This window comes from Hyla sarda, chromosome 9, assembly GCF_029499605.1.
Source record: "Hyla sarda isolate aHylSar1 chromosome 9, aHylSar1.hap1, whole genome shotgun sequence".
NCBI lineage: Eukaryota > Metazoa > Chordata > Amphibia > Anura > Hylidae > Hyla > Hyla sarda.
Window position 1 is genome coordinate 6,217,878 of NC_079197.1, and position 13,897 is coordinate 6,231,774.

The 13,897-nt window shown below is 43.0% G+C and overlaps 1 protein-coding gene and 1 long non-coding RNA gene across 2 annotated transcripts in view; one reads left to right on the forward strand and one right to left on the reverse strand.

Moving 5' to 3' along the window:
* Positions 1 to 13,897, reverse strand: part of ENTPD2 (ectonucleoside triphosphate diphosphohydrolase 2) — a 60,359-nt gene that overhangs the window by 41,611 nt on the left and 4,851 nt on the right. The window lies entirely within an intron of this gene.
* LOC130291466 (uncharacterized) overlaps positions 1 to 13,897 on the forward strand; it is a 64,862-nt gene that overhangs the window by 36,607 nt on the left and 14,358 nt on the right. The window lies entirely within an intron of this gene.

Genomic DNA, 13,897 nt, shown 5'->3' on the forward strand with positions numbered 1-13,897 from the left:
GTTGGCTGTCTGGGCATGCTGGGAGTTGTAGTTTTGCAACATCTGGAGGTCCGCAGATTTGAAGACCACTGCTATCAATAACCAGCAAATAAAGACAGAGAATTCACTTTTGATTAAAGGAGTACTCCCCTAAAAAACAAGTGGTGCCATAAAGTTAAACAGTTTTGTAAATTAAAAACAAAAAGTAGGTGTCAGCTTCACTTGTCCCACTGCAAAGTCCAAAGGAAACCGATAATGAAAGAGCAGGAACCAGCGCTGGAATGACTTCAGATTTATTGGAGGTTAAAAACACAGGGCAGGATAAGCACACATACCGACACACGGGGATGGCAGTAACATGTTTCAGGTCACGTGACGCATCGTCAGACTGAGGGGATAAGTCTGACGAAGGGTCACATGACCTGAAACGCGTTACTGCCATCCCCGAGTGTCTGTGTGTGTGCTTATCCTGCCCTGTGTTTTTAACCTCCAATAAATCTGAAGACATTCCAGCGCTGGTTCCTGCTCTTTCAGATTTGTAAATGACTTCTATTTAAAAATCTTAATCCTTCCAGTAATTATCAGCTGCTGCAAGTTCTTATCTTTTTGAATGTCCTTTCTGTCTGACCACAGTGCTCTCTGCCGACACCTCTGTCCATGTCAGGAACTGTCTGGAGCAGGAGGGGTTTGCTATGGGGATTTGCTCCTGCTCCGGACAGTTCCTAAAAAGAACAAAGGTGTCAGCAGAGAGCACTGTGGTAAGACAAAGGAAATTCAAAAAGAAAAGAACTTCCTGTGGAGCATACAACAGCTGATAAGCACTGGAAGGATTAAGATTTTTAAATAGAAGTAATTTACAAATCTGTTTAACTTTCTGGCACCAGTTGATAAAAATAAAAATAAAAAATGTTTTCCAGTGGAGTACCCCTTTAAAGCGGTGAGCACTTTTTCCACCATACGTCTTATCACCGGTGTCTTGTTATGTATGAAGAGTATCTCCTAGTGACCGTACCTTCTTCATGGTCCTATCACCTATTAGTTTAAGGACATAGAAAGAATTGAAGTAACTCACCTTGATGCTGGTGCAATAAGAAGACACTTTATTTCACAATATAATGGTGATGCATGTAGCAGAGAAGGGAAGAAAGAAACAGGAGCTCTGCGGAGCTGGTGGGTACGACAGTCCAGTTTCGCCGGTGATCCACTTGGTCATGGCCCTAGGGGTGTGACCATGTGGATCACCTTCAAAACAAGACAGACGTACCCACAAGCTTCACGGAGCTCATGTTTCTTTCTTCCCTTCCCTGCTACATGCAAGAAAGAAACAGGAGCTCACCTGCGAAGCGAGACCATCCTACCCACTAGCTCCAGGGGGGCGAGCCCCTAGGGGCGTGACCAAGTAAATCATCCGAGAAACGGGACCTTCGTACCTATGAGCCCCTAGGGGCGTGACCAAGTAAATCATCCGAGAAACGGGACCTTCGTACCTATGAGCACCAAGGGGCGAGACCAGGTGGATCACCTGTGAAAAGGGACTGTCACACCCACGAGGTCTGCAGAGCTCCTGTTTCTTTTTCCCCTTCCCTGCTACATGAAAGAAAGAAACAGGAGCTCATGAGTAGGATGTGACCAAGTGGATCACGTGTGAAACCGACTGTTGTACCCACGAGCTCCAGGATAGGAGCCCCAAGGGGTGTGACCAACCGGATCAGCCGCAAAACAGGATTCCATCGTACCCACAAGCTCAGTGGAGCTCCTGTTTCTTTCTTCCCTTCCCTGCTACATACATCCTCATTGGATCATGAAATAAAGTGTCTTCTTATTGCGCCAGTATCAGGGTGAGCGCATTGCTGACATTTTTTATATGTCCTTGAATTTTGAAGTTTTTTGTTCCAAGTACAAGCACCCCCAATATAGACCCCAATTCAATATACCTCTCCTCAACATGCATCACCATATAAGCCAATTGGTGCTTCTTGCTGTGCGGTGCTGAGACGGTATTTCTCTTATGCGCATATAGGGCCTCATTTACTAAGAGTGGAGTTTTCTTTACGGGTTTTTGTTTCCGACAGGTATTTTTTCGCGGTTGTTACTATTGTATCTTGTATTTGGTGATAGTCCCTACATTTTGCTCTTTTTACACATGTTCTGAGCCGTCGGGTTTTCTAGAGCTCAAATCCACCACATTATTAAATTTGTAGATTTCTTTTGAAAATGAAGCTTTTTTTTTTTGTTTTTGGAGACACGCCCCTTTCCCTGATGGCCACACCCTTTTTAGTTTTTTTCTGAGTAAATTGGAGAGTTATTAGGGTTTTTTTTTTTTGTTTTTTTTAAATATATTTTGTTGGAAATTATGATGCAGGATTACAAAATCTACCCAGAAAAGCCTTAGTAAATGAGGCCCATAATCTATTGATTAATGTCATGGGATGCTGGCTGTACTTGCTGAAAACTGCATCGCAAAACCGTGGCACAAAACGGCACCGCTACCCTGAGCGCTTAATTAAATGTGTCTCCCCCGAGAGGAATCACACGTTCAGGATTTATTAAAAATAACAGAATTAGCCCGCTGTATTACCTCCTACACCAAGCTGGGATCTTGTGTACATCTTGAGGGATGCGTGGACAGATTCCTATAGTGACCGGTGACTATTTCTTTGCACTAAATGGAGGAATGCTCCACTGACAAGTGCCAGAATCCAGACAAGTCCTAACACAAAGTGCAAGAGACCTTCAAGGCACAAAACATGACAAGCTTCTGACAGACTAATATGGTGGAAGATCCTTAGGTGAAACCTATCCATATATCTTTAAAAATGACACTTGATGTGGCCCCCAAGACTTTTTAAAGGTATGCGAATTTCTCAGTGTCTGTCACCGAGCTCAGGGGGTGGATTAAAGCATGGCCTTCACATCTCCATCTCCTTCATGGTTGATCTTTTAATAAGGTCTTGTTTACAAATGCTTTTTTTTTTTTTTTTTTGCTGCAGATTTTCTGAAGCTGATTTTGCTATTTATCGTGTTCATTAGGTAGAAAAATCTGCCCCAAAATATTCCTGTGTGAATGTACTATCAAAGTAAATCTACACCAGGGCACCAACTTACGCATGGTATAGAAACTGCATAGCACTATTATTTCAGTACTCTATAGTATTATTTATTTACTATATGTATTTACTTATTTACTATATTGTGTTCACTGTATTAAACTACTAAGTAGGGATATAATGATATAGCAATAATATATGGAGAGATACATTACAAGATATAAATAGATAATATATAAATGAAATGATTCTGCAGCACTCCGTAGCATGCGATAAAAGGTGAGTAATTTATTCCATCAGACAAATGCAACGTTTCGGTCGCCAGTTGCGGCAACTGCCAACCGAAACGTTGCATTTGTCTGATGGAATAAATTACTCACCTTTTATTGCATGCTACGGAGTGCTGCAGAATCTTTTCGTTTTTGTCTACAGTGCCTGGGATTGGGCTTTTGTCTGCTTGCACATCCCCCCCCCCCCCCCCCGTTTTTTTTTTTTTTTTTTTCCACACCCTAGGAGTGCAGCTCCGCCACAATTTTGTATCTATATATTTGTGTAGCACTGTTAGGGTCTATTCACACAGCAGAATTTCTCCAAATACGCACCAATTTCGCGTCCACATTCATTTGGGTGGTTTCTGGCTTCCGCATGTGGAAATTCAGAAGTGTGAATGGGAGTCCGGAATCCCATAGAAGTCTATTGGGTTTTAAATTTAAAGGGATACTCCAGTGGATTTTTATTTTTTTAAATCAACTGGCGCCAGAAAGTTATACAGATTTGTAAATTACTTATATATAAAAATGTTAATCCTTCCAGTACTTATCAGCTGATGTATGCTAAACAGGACGTTGTGTAGTTCTTTCCAGTCTGACCACAGTGCTCTCTCTCTGCTCCCACCTCTGTCCATGTCAGAAACTGTCCAGAGTAGGAGCAAATCCCCATAGAAAAACTATCCTGCTCTGGACAGTTCCCGAGACAGACAGAGGTGTCAGCAGAGAGCACTGTGGTCAGACAGAAAAGAAATTCAAAAAGAAAAGAACTTCCTCTGTATCATACAGCAACTGATAAGTACTGGATGGATTAAGATTTTTATATAGAAGTTGTATACAGATTTGTTTACCTTTCTGGCACCAGTTTATTAAAAAAAATATATATATTGTTTTCCACTGGAGTACCCCTTTAAGGCAGAATCTGCCGTGTGAATTAACCCTTAGGCACATGGGCACTGCATAGTGGGGCTACAGTCTGTTTTCAGATTTTTTTGCTTTGGCCAACACGTAGGAGAGGTTTGCTATGGGGACAGTTCCTTACATGGACAGAGGTGTCAGCAGAGAGCACTGTGGACAGACTGGAAAGAACTACACAAGTACCTGTGGAGCATACAGCAGCAGATAAGTGCTGGAAGGATTAAGGTTTTTATATAGAAGTGAATTTACAAATCTATTGAACTTTTTGGCACCAGTTGATAAAAAAAAAAAAAAAAGTAATAATTAAAAAAAATATATATATTGTTTTTCACCGGAGTACCCCTTTAATTGTCAAAGTGCAGCCACCCTCAGGGCCAGGGTGGGACTTGTAGAAAAGCAATTAGGCAAAAACTTACCGTCAAGCTGTCCAGCTGGATTAGGAAATTGCAGCCTGGAAGCTTGGCGTGTGCCCACACAATAACAATCCTGGCATTCTACCATTATTGTGTTATTACTGCGAAAGAACAAAGCGGAGCGGAGGGGCCAGGTCTGGCACCACCAACATCAGGTCGGAAAGGAACTTTATAGCAATGCTGTGGGGCACAGAGAAGATTCATTACTTTGTGGAGTCCTGGCACATGTTGTAGCATTTTTTTTTATAATAGCTAGTAGTGGGAATCTATATTAAAAAAAGTCAAGCAACTTGACAAATATTTCATTATTTATTTTTTATTATTATTTTTTTATATTTATTTATTATTATTATTTTTTTATTTTTTACTTAAATTTTTTTATTTACTAATTCTCAGATTTACTAATTCAGATTTTTGCCCAATTTCGTGTCACTTTTTTACGCAATTTATATCTGTATATCTACAGCTGCTAAATGTCCTTGGAGGGCTTAGCTCCACCCCTTTGTCAAACAAGTGACTTGGCTCATTTAGGCAGGTTTACTGATCTTGTCTAATATTAAGACCAGTGGTCTCAAACTGTGGCCCTCCAGATGTTGCAAAACTTCAACTCCCAGCATGTCCGGACAGCCGTTGGCTGTCTGGACATGCTGGGAGTTGAAGTTTTGCAACATCTGGAGGGCCACGGTTTGAGACCACCGATTTAGACAGTGTAAAAACTTAGGCCAGGCAATGTGAAGATGTACCAAATGTATCACTGTGTTTCAGTCGGTGTGAAATCTGGCACATTTTTTTAATAAATAGTGTCTAACTTTATACCACCAATCGGCTTACTTTACACCAAAATTTTAGTGCATTTTTCAACACTTAGAGGAAGATTTATTAAAACCTGTGTAGAGGAAGAATGGTGTAGTTGCCCACAGCAACCAATCAGATCCCTACTTACATTTTTAAGAAAGCCTCTGAAAACTGAAAGAAGCGATCTAATTGGTTGCTATGGGCAACTGCGCCACTTTCCCTCCACACAGGTTTAAATAAATGTCCCCTTTAGACCCTGGCCCAGAAAAACTTTTGATAGGTCTTTACAACATACCAAGTTATTAAACTGCTTAAAAAGATAAAGGGAACACTAAGATACAGTCATGGCCGTAAATGTTGGCGCCCCTGAAATTTTTATAGAAAATGAAGTATTTCTCACAGGAAAGGATTGCAGTAACACATATTTTGTTATACACATGTTTATTCCCTTTATGTGTATTGGAACTAAACCAAAAAAGGAGGAAAAAAAGCAAATTGGACATAATGTCACCAAACTCCAAAAATGGGCTGGACAAAATTATTGGCACCCTTAACTTAATATTTGGTTGCACACCCTTTGGAAAAAATAACTGAAATCAGTGTCTTCCTATAACCATCAATAAGCTTCTTACACCTCTCAGCCGGAATGTTGGACCACTCTTCCTTTACAAACTGCTCCCGGTCTCTTATTGGACGGCGCCTTTTCCCAACAGTAATTATAAGATCTCTCCACAGGTGATCAATGGGATTTAGATCTGGACCCATTGCTGACACTTCAGAACTCTCCAACACTTTGTTGTCATCCATTTCTGGGGGCTTTTTGACGTATGTTTGGGGTCATTGTCCTGCTGGGAGACCCAAGATTTCGGACACAAACCCAGCTTTCTGACACTGAGCTGTACAGTGCGACCCAAAATCCATTGGTAATCCTCAGATTTCATGATGTCTTGTACACATTCAAGGCCCCCAGTGCCAGAGGCAGCAAAACACCCAAAACATCACTGACCTCCCCCATATGTCACTGTAGGTACTGTGTTCTTCTCTTTGTAGGCCTCATTCTGTTTTCGGTAAACAGTAGAATGATGGGCTTTACCAAAAAGCTCTATCTTGTCTCATCTGTCCACAAGACGTTTTCCCAGAAGGATTTTGGTTACTCAACTTCATTTTGCCAAAATGTAGTCTTGCTTTTTTATGTCTCTGTGTCAGCAGTGGGGTCCTCCTGGGTCTCCTCCATAGTGGGGTCTTCCTGGGTCTCCTCCATAGTGGGGTCCTCCTGGGTCTCCTCCATAGCGTTTCATTTAAATGTCGACGGATAGTTCGCGCTGACACTGATGCTCCCCGAGCCTGCAGGACAGCTTGAATATCTTTGGAACTTGTTTGGGGCTGCTTATCCACCATCCAGACTATCCTGCGTTGACACCTTTCATCAATTTTTCTCTTCCGTCCACATCCAGGGAGATTAGATACAGTGCCATGGGTTGCAAACTTCTTGATAATGTTGCGCACTGTGGACAAAGGCAAATCTAGATCTCTGGAGATGGACTTGTAACCTTGAGATTGTTGATATTTTTCCACAATTTTGCTTCTCAAGTCCTCAGACTGTTCTCTTCTCCTCTTTCTGTTGTCCATGCTTAGTGTGGCACACACAGACACACAATGCAAAAGACTAAGTGAACTTCTCTCCTTTTTATCTGCTTTCAGGTGTGATTTTTATATTGTCCACACCTGTTACCCAGGCGAGTATAAAGGAGCATCACATGCTTGAAACAATCTTATTTTTCCACAATTTTGAAAGGGGCCAATCATTTTGTCCAGCCTATTTTTGGAGCAAAAGTCCTTTTTTTCCCCTCCCTTTTTTGGTTTAGTTCCAATACACACAAAGGGGGAGATTTATCAAAACCTGTGCAAAGGAAAAGTTGCCCAGTCGCCCATAGCAACCAATCAGATTGCTTCTTTCATTTTTCAGAGGCCTTGTTAAACATGAAAGAAGCAATCTGATTGGTTGCTATGGGCGACTGGGCAACTTTTCCTCTTGACAGGTTTTGATAAATCTCCCCCAAAGGGAATAAACATGTGTATAGCAAAACATGTGTTGCTGCAATCCTTTTCTGTGAGAAATACTTCATTTTCTAGAAAAATTTCAGGGGTGCCAACATTTACGGCCATGACTGGAACACATCCTAGATCTGAATGAATGAACTAATCGTATGAAATACTTTTGTCTTTACATAGTTGAATTTGCTGACAACAAAATCACACAAAAATTATCAATGGAAATCAAATGTATCAACCCATGGAGGTCTGGATATGGAGTCACACTCAAAATCAAAGTGGAAAACCCCACTACAGGCCGATCCAACTTTATGTAATGTCCTTAATACAAGTCCCAATGAGGCTCAGTAGTGTGTGTGACCTCCACGTGCCCGTATGACCTCCCTACAACACCTGGGCATGCTCCTGATGAGGTGGAGGATGGTCTCCTGAGGGATGTCCTCCCAGACCTGGACTAAAGCATCTGCCAACTCCTGGACAGTCTGTAGTGGATGGAGCGAGACGTCCCAGATGTGCTCAATCGGATTCAGGGGAACGGGCGGGCCAGTCCATAGCATCAATGTCTTCCTCTTGTAGGAACTGCTGACACACTCCAGCCACATGAGGTCTAGCATTGTCTTTTATTAGGAGGAACCCAGGGCCAACCGCACCAGCATATGGTCTCACAAGGGGTCTGAGGATCTCGGTACCTAATGACAGTCAGGCTACCTCTGGAAAGCACCTGGAGGGCTGTGCGGTCCCCAAAGAAATGCCACCCCACACCATTACTGACCCACCACCAAACCGGTCATGCTGGAGGATGTTGCAGGCAGCAGAACATTCTCCACGGAGTCTCCAGACTCACGTCTGTCACATGTGCTCAGTGTGAACCTGCTTTCATTGCCAGTAGCGAATTTGCCAATCTTGGTGTTCTCTAGCAAATGCCAAACGTCCTGCACGGTGTTGGGCTGTAAGCACAACCCCCACCTGTGGACGTCGGGCCCTCATACCCCCCTCATGGAGTCTGTTTCTGACAGTTTGAGTGGACACATGCACATTTGTGGCCTGCTGGAGGTCATTTTGCAGGGCTCTGGCAGTGCTCCTCCTTGCACAAAGGCGGAGGTAGCAGTCCTGCTGCTGGGTGGTTGCCCTCCTACGGCCTCCTCCACATCTCCTGATGTACCGACCTGTCTCCTGGTAGCGCCTCCATGCTCTGGACACTGCTGACAGACACAGCAATCCTTCTTGCCACAGCTCGCAATGATGTGCCATCCTGGATGAGCTGCACTACCTGAGCCACTTGTGTGGGTTGTAGATTTAGTCTCATGCTACCACTAGAGTGAAAGCACCGCCAGCATTCAAAAGTGACCAAAACATCATCCAGGAAGCATAGGAACTGAGAAGTGGTCTGTGGTCACCACCTGCAGAACCACTCCTTTATTGGGGGTGTATTGCTAATTGCCTATAATTTCCACGTGTTGTCTGTTCCATGTGAAATTGATTGTCAATCAGTGTTCTTCCTGAGTGGACAGTGGGATTTCACACAAGTGTCAGTGACTTGGAGTTACATTGTGTTGTTTAAGTGTTCCCTTTATGTTTTTGAGCAGTGTACTTCATGACCAGTACACTTTAAATGGGTACTCCGATGGAAAACATTTTTTTTTTTCAGATCAACTGGTGCCAAAAAGATAAACAGATTTGTAAATTACTTCTATAAAAAAATCTTACTCCTTCCAGTACTTATCAGCTGCTGTATGCTCCACAGGAAGTTGTGTCATTCTTTTCTGTCTGACCACAGTGCTCTCTGCTGACACCTCTGTCCATGTCAGGAACTGTCCAGAGTAGGTTAGGTTTGCTATGGAGATTTGCTCCTACTCTGGACAGTTCCTGACATGGACAGAGGTGTCAGCAGAGAGCACTGTGGTCAAACAGAAAAGAACGACACAACTTCCTGTGGAGCCTACAGCAGCTGATAAGTACTGCAAGGATTAAAACATTTTTAATAGAAGTAATTTACAATTCTATTTAACCTTTGGGAGCCAGTTGATAGGAAAGAATTGTTTTCCACCGGAGTACCCCTTTAAACATGTGCACCTCAGGTCATCTTTTTGAACAATAGATTAGATCTGCTAAAGGGGTACTCCATCCCTAGACATCTTGTTCCCTATCTAAAGGATAAGATAAGATGTCTAAGAGTGGAGTACCCCTTTAATATCCCATCAAGTTTGCTGCTTTAGAAACACTGCAGAGTTTCCACATGCAGATCCACAGCAAGAACCCCAAAGTGCATCCACCTTTTAAGAACATACGCTTATAGTCCTCTAAACCATCACAATGCGTGACAGGAAGCCGAGAGGTTTTGGAAACTAGCTTTAGACATGAATAGAGAACAAACCATTGTTACTTAAGGGTGTATTCACACACACACACACACACACACCGGATACACTGCGGATTTGAAGTTGCAGATTTTACACGGCAATCAAAAATACATAAGAATTCCCATGAAAAATACACAGTTGCGGATCCGAAATTGGGAATTTTAATAGAGTACCATCGTCTATCAAGCAGGAAAACGTATCCCCTATCCAAAGGATAGACATAAGTGTCAGATTGCGGCGGGTCCGACTGCTTGGACCCCCTACAATCTCCTGCACAGTCCCCCCCCCTCCCCCGGCAGTCCCCCAAAAAAGCAACGTGTTGACCCCCGCATGAAGCTGTGTCCGACACGCCATGTATCTCTGTGGAATAGCTCCGACTCTCCCATAGATATACATGGAGGGGATCACATGGGGTCTTAGCGGTCTGATCGCCCACGATCGAAAACTTATTCTCTGTCCATTGGACAGGGAATACATTTTCCTGCATGATAGTTCTCATTTAAAGCTTCAAATCTGCAGTGGATCCTGTGTGTGTGTGTGAATACACCTTTACAGCTTTGCTGTGTAGACTGGGACAGAGTCAGCAAAGCCTTCTTGTTGTAATAGGAGGCCAGGGCTAACATGAGGAGGGATAGGTTGTATAACTAGATGTCTAGATAAGGCAGGATAACAACCATGCTCAAAGATGGCTCTGTAGGCAGCTCCTTGGTCTCTTCCCGGACACTCTATTAGTCTATATCTATGACACTTTTGTGCATTAACTCCCATTCATTGCACATGCCATAAAACAAACATCCTGCTATGTGCAGTATAAAAGTGTGGATAAATAAATATATATCTGTGCTTGAGTATTTACACTGATTGATACTAAGTGATCCTATAATAGCGTCATATTTTATTTATATTTATCCTTATCTAGTAGAAGCATTTGTTAAGAGATGCAATCCTTATGAATGGGGGAGACTCCGGCTCTCACCTCATTAGTCATTCTATGGATTTTCTCTTCACCTAATGTAATTCAAAAGCATCAGCCGCAACAATTCCTGAAACACTTTAGAAAGGTTCAGATAGCCAAGTTACTTCCTGGATGCAGCATGGTGGAGAGCTGATGAGATTTTACAGTCTCAGAAGGATTCCCAGGACTATTTTTGGATTCCGGTAACAAAATTAAAAGAAGAAAGCTATACCCCACTGCTTTACTATGCTCCACTGCAGGGATCACCATTACAAATTGTCAGGAAATTCATCAGCTGTGGTGGAAATTCACAAGTATAAAAATAGCAAAACACTATCCATTACCAAAATAAAAAAAGTTACTAAAAAAAGTGAATATTATATTTGTTTACTTTTTACTTAGTATTTATTGTTTATAATGATCAGTAGTAAATATTTTACAGGTGGATTAGATATTATGATTATATTAAAAGAAGAAGTCCAGTGCTATGAAATGTATCCCCTATCCACAGGATAGGGGATAAATGTCTGACCGCGGGGGTCTGACCATTGGGACCTCCCACGATCTCCCGACTCAGCGATCCTAGAGCGCATTTCGTACCCAGCAGGTCAGCTGGTACAAACACGCCCGCTACATTCATCTCTATGGGAGAGGCGGAGACAACATTCCTGTGCCCTCGCCTTTCCCAAAAAGAAGAATGGAGGGGGTGTGTTTGTACCAGTTGACCTGCTGTGTGCGAAACGTAACACACAGCAGGTCAGCCGGAGGCGAGAAGAACGCATACTCATCTGCCCTGATCCTCCACTGCTGCTGTTCATATGGCTCCCAGTCCCTGCTGTTCTACGTTGCTTCCTGTGAAGTGTTGTCCCTGCAGGAACTGTTCAGCCAGTCACTAGCAGAGGTGGGTCATTTCTGTGGACAAGGATTGTCAATTCCTGCAGGGGCAACACGTTACAGTAAGCAGCAACAGTAGGAGACCTTGAAAAGGCAGCTGCAGGGGATCGGTGCAGGTCAAAATAGTTTCTTTTTTATTTTTAGAGCACCCTAGCTCACTTTTATAACATTTTCTAGGGCTGAAATAAAAAAATTTGATTTTATTTATTCTTTTTGCTTCTGATGTGACATTTTGTATATTTCATAATTGCAATGTCCCATAACATACATAGAATTCTCCCTTTTTTGGCATTATTTTACAATACATCGGATCCACCCTAAATTAATCCCAACCCAACTTCTGAGCATCCATTGCAAATGAGCGTTGACATATTTATCATACAAGAATGTGGAACTTGTGGAAAAATCAGTAAATAATTCTCTGGAGGGTTTATTTGTCCAAAGTTTTCTTAAAACTGGATAAACGCCATAAAATAACATTTCATACAAACAGGGCGGAATGCAGCTGGAGCTAGTAAAAATAGTTACGTACAACTATGACCTCATGTACCCTCAGTGGTGGTGAGCGAAAAGTGGGGAGGTATGGAAGAAATACCCCTGTACAGTGTGTACAAATGGTAGACTTCCAATAGATCAGCCAGGGTGGGACTCGTCTATCAGGTGTCTTGGACTGTAAGTGGGATCCCATTCAGATTTAAAGGGGTACTCTGCTGCCCCAACGTTCAGAACATTTTGTTCCGAATGCTTGGAAAGGGCGGTGGCGGTTGTGTTGTCATGGTCATGCCCCCCTCACGACGTCACGCCATGCCCCCTCAATGCAAGTCTATGGGAGGGGGCTTGACAGCCGCCACATCCCCTCCCATGGACCTGCATTGAGGGGGTGTGGTGTGATGTCACGAAGGGTGTGGCCCTGAACGCTGGGTGCTGCACAGAGATTCTTTGGATAGGGGATAAGATGTGTAGGGGCGGAGTACCCCTTTAAATGGTCACTGTCAAACAGTTCAAAAACTTTTTCTATGTTGTACATCTTGGCAAAACATTAAACTTTCTAATGTACATAATAATGTTTTCTTCTCTTTTTATAGAGACCATAGTTTATTTAAAAAAATATATATATATAAAAAAAAAAAAAAAAAAACATACCACCACTAGGGCTCCCCAAACCATCCAGAATATAACCCTGTCTGGCTGCAGCATCATCATTGTCCAAGCTGAAGCACTGACAGGAACAAAGTCTGGGAAGTGAGAGCGGGAATAGCACTCCTCTGTGCTCACTCCTGTCCTATCAGGCTGCAGCTTCAAAACAGAGGAGGGGGTTACAGAGCAGCCTGCAGTGATTGGATGAAGAGACCCAGCACAGCAGACTCAGGGATGAAGTGAATGCATGGTGAGTGAAGAAAAGAGACAGCCACGCCCCATGAAGAGCACCGGATGAAAAACAAAGTGAGCAACACAAAGAAGGTATTTGTGAGAGTAATATAGGTGCTAGACACAAAAACTATATGTACATGATCGGGTACTAAGTAATATATAACTAAGTACTCCTTATTGGAATCACTCCTAGGGGAGAACAGCTCTGTACCTACGGCACCCTGTGGGACCCGTTCCCCAGCACATGGAGGCTGTGCTGCCCCGTACTAGGAATGCATGATGCCTGCCGGGAACCCACGTTTTTTTTTTTTTTGCTTGTCACAGTTGTATCCTCAGGGAATATGAACAATCTCCCAGTGTTTATTTCCTCAACACATCCCTCCCTTGTGTGAAGATGTCAAACTGTTTATAGAAGACACAAACTGATATACAATATGGAGCTTACAATACACAGGGCTCTCATGTCACTACTGCCGACCACCATATACTGCCTAATAATACTGGGTGGTTTTAGTTTGCACCTAACGTTCCCCTCATAGTGGGCCTCCTTAAGAAATGGGGACATGGGCAACTGCATTGTTTCCTTCCTCCTACAACTTACATTCAAAACTCTGCCTGTCCATTTGTTGCAAAACTACAACTCCCAGCATGCCAACGGCTGTCCGGGAATACTGAGGGTTGTAGTTTTGCACCAGCTGGAGGTCCACAGTTTGTAGTCTTGGGATCTAGGTCAGTGATCTCCAAAGTGTGGACTTCCAGATATTGCAAAACTACAACTCTCAGCATGCCCGGACAGCCAGCGGCTGTCCGGGCATGCTGGGAGTTGTAGTTTTGCACCAGCTGGAGG